Genomic DNA, 7335 nt, shown 5'->3' with positions numbered 1-7335 from the left:
AGACCGTCCTTATATATATGTACGATTGCACAAAGACTATGTAAACGTTGATACAAATGCTGGTACAATAAAGAGTGGGAAATTTGTTCTCAGCTTATGCACAGTTCTAATGCAAATTTAAATTTGTAAAATGTCTCTTTTATAATAATTTTTTATGGATTAGTATGTAACTGATGTTAATTTTTACAGGCCGGACGTTAACCTGCGATTGTATTTCAACTCTCTTTTGTACATTATATTGTGTTACTAAAGATTGACAACAAAAAATAGTACGTAGAACCTACACTTCATCAGGTATATTTATATACATACATACATACATACACACATACATACACACATACATACATACATACATACATATATATATATATGTATATATGTATATATATATAAATACATATATACATATATAAAATAAAATACTGAAATTGTTGTTTTTTATGTAGTATACTATCCCCCTTAAGTATAAATAAATTATATTGATTATGATAAAGAATACATAATATTATGTTCAAGGTTACAGTTTCTTAGGCTAAATGGAACGAAGTTCTTTTATTATATTGATTCAATATAGGATTTATAGTTGATAATAGCCAAGTTTCTAAACTGTAAGTATATTTGGTAAATCTGGGCTATTTTACCGCTAACTTACAAGTAGCTTTCTGTAATTTTTATGTAGGCCTATGGGATGAACTTGCACGTCTTTATTTTACATAATGCACAATGAGTTAGACATGTATAAGCTTGTTCTCGTGAGCCGAATATCATGCAATCGAGGGCAGGACAGGTCCTCTGTAGACCGCCAGTTGAGAACTCCTGTTTTAAAATAACAAGTGATCTTAATTGAATTCTCTATGATAGTTAGGACATGGTACGCCCTGTTGGGTGAAGAAATTGAAATATTTCTTATGCAGACTGTGTAGCTGTTCTATGGTGTTACAAATGTAGGCACAATTAAAACCAGATGAAATTATTTACCAATCTAAGAATATGAAAATGTTGTTTTCCTGTAAACTAACACTACCACTCTACCTCTACCGTACCATTACCACGTATACACACTAACATTACCACCACCCGCAATCCTACTACTCAAGTATATCATACTACTACCACTGCCTTGTCCATCCCTACCACCCTACAACTACCACTGATACTACCTCTACCATACCACCATAATATTTTATTTCTACCACACTACCACCACCACTGACACTACCAATAATACACACTCTACAGTCTGTACCAGTATCCTGAGTTGATCGCTGCTCTTCATTTAATACTATAGAGTATTTAATTTTACTAATAAACGTCACGCTATCATCACTAACACGGGTATGTCAGTTTGTCAGACTCAAACAAGCAAATTACGCTACTCAGAGAAATGTTGACGTGTTTGTGTGGACCACAACGCATTAGCCATTTAACACACAATTCTGAAGTGTGAGGTAAATTGAAGTAGAATATTAACGGTCCCTGTTCTTAATATACAAGATACTTCATTTTCCAATAAGCCTAATTCAACTACCAATCGCCACCGTATAACGCAGTAAGGAGTACAATAATTAACGACATTCACTGACTACTTTTGACGTTTGAACAAAAGTGCATTATAGGAATTCTTTATTAAGAAAAAACGCTAGAGCTATAATTACTATGGTTATCATTATGGTTACTATGGTGCAACATAATAAACACGCATTAATTCAAATAATAATGTCAGCTAAGAAGATGAAACAATGTTACATTAGTTTTATTGCTTTTATTGACAATAATTTGATAACGTATGGTATTGTTATAATTAATCTGTGTGTGAACCGTGGGCGCAGATCATGAGGGACTGAGGACACGTCCCCTTCACCCCCACATATTTTAAAAGGGTTGGTCCCCATTTTTCGGCGGCAATGTCATTTCATAATTCAAGAAGATGCCTGAAAATTGTTGAAATGAACTGAATAAATGACCCAGGTTTTTTAATGAAAGAGCCCTGTACAACCAGAATACATCTTATAGCACAATCCGGTATCTCTGCCCACAAATATCTGAATTACGGTACCTATATACGACTCGAGTGCGTGTACCTTTATTATCATTTGAGAAGTATGAGAAAAAAAAGCGTCGTTTTCGGCACATAAAGTAAGTAAAATAAAGTAAATACATCAAAGCCTATGAAGTTTTATTTTCTATGATACATCACAGAGATTAATTAGATTTCTATGACCATATGGTCTGTAAAAAAAGGCAATGTTTTAAAATTTTATTCAGATTATTTAGATCTCTGATTGCCGAAAACCGCTGATAAAAGATCATGATAAATTAGTTTGCGCTTCATTGTGACTATAATGGTGATGTGATGATGATGAATTTTCTATATAAAAGTGCCATTTCCAGCCATGAGTGGTACAATTTAACCAAACAGGGTGGGGCTGAGATGGGTGGACTCACGGCTTTAAGTAGGTAATGTAAATACAGAAAAGACAATGTTTTAAAGTTTTATTTTCTATGTTTACATCACACAGTTTATTTAAATCTCTATGACTGCCGAAAATTCTTGATAAAAGATCATGGGAAATTCTTTGGCGGTTTATTTTGACTATAATAGTGATGTGATGATAATGAATTTTACTATAAGCATGTTTTTTCCGTCCATCTAGAGGTTCTATTTTCTCAAATTTATTTTGCACTCAGCCTCGATCATGGTGGGGCTGAGGTCAATCTGGACTCACGGTTTGAAGTAGGTAAGTAAAGTAAGTACATTAAAGACAATGTTTTAAAGTTAATTTACTACCATCACACATTTTATTGTTAATTAGATCTCTGTGGTTGCCGAAAATCGCTGATAAAAGATAATGAGAAATTAGTTGGCGCTTCATTTTGACTATAAGATTGAGGATTTTACTATATAAGAGTGTCATTTCCATAGATAAAGTACTATTTCCTCAAATTTTCGCACCTCAGCCAAAACCATGGTAGGGGCTGAGGTGGGTGTGAGCTTACGGAATTCCCCTCCCACACCTTACCCCATAAAATATCATCAGCCTAAGATTGGTTGGTGCAGTGGTTGGTTTTTCGGTTTCTTTATCTAAGTCGACGGTTCGAATTTGGTGTCCTTGGGCAAGGCAATTTACTTTCCTGTCTATCCACACATGAGTTGACGTACCTGGTAGAAAGTTTTAGTTTGTCTGTTACTGCATTAAATTGGCAACCCCTTCCACCGAGCTGGTGGAAGGGGTTGTACCTTTTGACGGGCTGCCAATTAATGGATCCAATGACCAGGGGTAGTAATAAAAATAAGTAGTGCCTTTCACTTGGCAAAACGCGCGATATAATTTCCTATAGGCTTATTAAAATTAATTATTACAATATGCTTGTTCAATCCAAGATCAATATGAAAAATAGGAAAATCTACTTTTCTTAAAGGGTGCCCTCATAATTTGCATAGTATAATATTATAGTTATACTTTCACAATGGCTCTCATCGCCTTCATATTACTCGAAATTATGACGTGGTTCTAGGCTTAAAAGTTGTGTGATAAAATATTGATGCAGTACGAATCCTCATTCATATTCTAACCAGTGTATAATATCGGCCTATCCTATTACGTAAGATCAGAGAAACCGTGTACTTTATGTATTTGGATTTCAAATACAGTGAATTATCATTGTATTGTCAATACTGTACAGTTACTAGATCATGGTGGCGTTCATGATCTAGTAACAGTTTACTTAGATGAGGTGCGCCCGTTGTAATCTGTCTTAAGTTGAACCAGAATTTCCAGTACGCTTTTATATTATAAATCAAATAATTCTGTTCTGCTAGTGTGTTCCTGATTTTTTTTTCACTTTGGTTTTAGTTGCTTTTAACATTAGGATTCATTAGTTAGATTTCGGGTGAAAGCCTATTGTTTTATTATTATGTATTTATCTCTAAGATATGTTTATAGGACGCTTTATAGATCGTATCATAGGCGTTAGTGTTAGCATTCTCGCTTCTGGAAATAAGCAGCACTTTGTGCGTACAACATAAACAATGAAACGCAAATATTTCAAATAGTATCTCTTTATTTCATTACAGCAAAAAGATAACACAAATTAACACAATGAAACGTACGCAAAGAATCGAAGAATCTCGTAACAAAGTGTACTCTCCGTTATAGAAAATCTTTGAAGAATCCAAACTCTCGCCACAACGAATGCTGACTTTAATTAATATAACATTAGCCATATTAATTTTATTAGTCTGTTCAAAAAAGTATATTTTTCTGAAATTTTTTATCGTAAATCTCAAATTTGGCATAATACTTACTAATGTGATCCTCATCTTCTACATTTTATATGTTTAGTCAATGTATAATGTTTCTAAGTATATACTTTAATTTAGTTATACCTGGTCCATAATCATTAAATATATTAAAAGTTGTTATTGTAATTATCATTACTTTATTAATTATTATCCTAACTATTCTCATGCATATTTAAAATAAATACTCTTTGTTTAAAATGGCATAAACAATGACATTTTTATTAATTATTATCACTACATTTGTAATTGTTATACTCCCTGTTTTATCAATCTTGTATTTCAAAACATTACACAGTAACGCATAACACTTTAAATAAATGTTGTAAAATAATATTCATTGGAGGCGATTTATTGTCAAAACAATATACAAAACAATACCGTTAAATTTCTAATAGAAGCCATGGGCGTCTTTTTTCAGCACCCTTTGATGGGCTTCTTTTCGAGATTACTTTTGTAAACTAAAGAGGGGGGAGGGGCTTCTTTTCAAAATGAACGCTGTAAATATTTTGAATTTACAACTTTGGAATTCGAAATTCTGTTTTTAAATTTTAACCATGCTTGTAATATAATATCAATAATATTGATACTCACACGCTATCAAAATCATCATCATAATCAAAGATAACGTCTGAATTATAAGTAATATCTAAAAGAAAGCCCATACTATCTTGACTAGAAGCCCATTGGCTCCTTTTCGAGATTACTATTGCAAACTAAAAAGAGGGGATTCTTCTCGAGATTAAGCCCACGGGCGTCTATTTGCGGTTTTATGGTATATCATTGAATTATAAATGATAAGCACATTCAAATGATGTCAGTAAATGCATAATAATGAAATACGAATAGCCTATTTCGAGCACTGACGTATCCGGGTTTTTTCCCTGTAGTTCTGTATACAACTGTCAATGGTTAAATAAATAATTCAAAATACAAGTATGCGACAATTAAATCATATGCAACAGAAACACTGTCATATTAATACATTATTTGAGATATTGTTCGACGTGTATGAAATGAGATGTTAATTATTTAATCGACAGAGATAAATTTCAAATTAAGAGGAGAGAGTATTTACAATTGCCATGATAATTATGATACAATTTAAGTAGTGTATTTAATGGATCTAATATTGAAATCGTTTTCTCTGCCAATACGTATTATTTTGTTGAAATTGTGCTCTATCATAGCCATCATGCGACTCTCATCATACAAGACTTAGACTGTTTTCGCTTACTATTTATTTGAAATTTAAGGTCGTGACAGCTTTAAGAAATACAGCATTTTAGAAAGATATAACGAATAAATATTTATCAAATTATCATAAAAACAGTTTTTATTATTAATACATATCGTAACTTGTTCTAAATCAAGACAATTTGGTATATAAACCTTTTAAATTACATGAAAATTTCAATTTTTATTACATAAATTATGACTATCAATTCTCTATTTATATATCAAATCTAACATTACAAACAGTAGTTTTCCTATAAAATATGTGCTAATCCTGCAATACGAAAAAATATTCCCTTTATCAATCAAATTTATATCAATGGTCATATATCTTTAGTATTATTATTTCGTATCAAATATTTTAAGGTGTGTATAGATAGACTATCAAAACCCGAAATAGATAGAATTAACTAGCTTCTAAATTGAAAGCTTTGTCATTTAATAGTGACCGAAAATACAAATTGGACTAGAAAATGGGTGTCGACAAGAACCGTAAAAATGGTCTGTGGTGAAATCTAAAAACTCTAAAAAATGAATTACTCTGTATTTAAGAAAGAAATAAGTTATCATCTTACAATACAACACAGATTGACAACCCAGTTTTTACTGAATTACTTACGTTGTAATAAAAAAAAGTCATTACAAAGTAAGCAAGAAAAATAGTAAATTCTACTTTACATGTCTAGGTCAACACAAACGGTGAATATTTGACAAAATATAGCAAATTGATGACTTTTTACAGCTTAAGGGAACATGAAATGTGATGGAAAACTGTGAGGTTAAAAATAAAAGTGTAGCTATCCAGGAAGAGACTTTCGGGCGGGAGCTGTAGGAGTGCGGGTTAAGGGATGAGCTGCTGTGTAGTTTTTCCTGTCATAAATTTGCATTCATAGGATAAGTTCTATACGGTGGACACATCTCTTGATGAATGCTAAAAACAAAAGAAAAATAAATAAGAAAAGTAGAATGGGTACGGAATAAATATCAGTAACAACACTGGAAAGGAACTGAATTTGTAATTGGAACATGCACAGCCTACCGCTGAATGACCTTTTCATATTGGTTTTAGAGAATTGAACGAATAGTATCAGTAACATAATGCTACAGGGGATGATGTCAAACACTAATTTCTGTTGTAAAAAATGTAATAGGCCTAGTGAAAATACATTAGTGAAATGTTAAAGAAATACAGAATGAAAATAATTATACACAAGGAATAACATAGAAAGAAGATGAGAGCGGATGAAAAAAAGTCAAGACAAGTGATACATTACTGTTATTTGGAGAAAAGAATTTAAAGAAAACCTCAGAAAGTACGGTCGTAGTTTTTGTTGCATCGTTTTCTATGAGGCATGCTTACAGAGAGAAGTTCCATTGGACTTAGGTCGTCACAAATATACCATATTCTTCCTGTCTCTTATACACATCTAGATGTGTATAAGAGACAGCCTATATATAAATACGAAGCTTAACTTAGTAGTGAAGTAAATACCATTTATTAAGCTAGTCAGGAGTGCTACATTGATTTATTTTTTTTCTTATATATTAGAATTTTCTCAATATATTAGGCCTATATTTGTATTACATTCTGAGGTTTTGCACATATTTGCTATTTTCTCATTGTTCTTTGCACTATCTTAAATTTGAGTTTATAAGAGATAAATTCTTTTTTAATGTTAAATATTTTCGAAACTTCCCGCATTAATTATATAAATATCATTACTATTATTATCGTTATTACTTAAAATATTATTTCGTACCGTATCTAATATCATTATGTATGATTTCACGGTAAC

This window comes from Anneissia japonica, unplaced genomic scaffold (genome assembly GCF_011630105.1).
Source record: "Anneissia japonica isolate Jap-2015-1 unplaced genomic scaffold, ASM1163010v1 scaffold1165_len1893470_cov193, whole genome shotgun sequence".
Lineage (NCBI taxonomy): Eukaryota > Metazoa > Echinodermata > Crinoidea > Comatulida > Comatulidae > Anneissia > Anneissia japonica.
Note: the sequence above shows the minus strand (reverse complement) of the source record.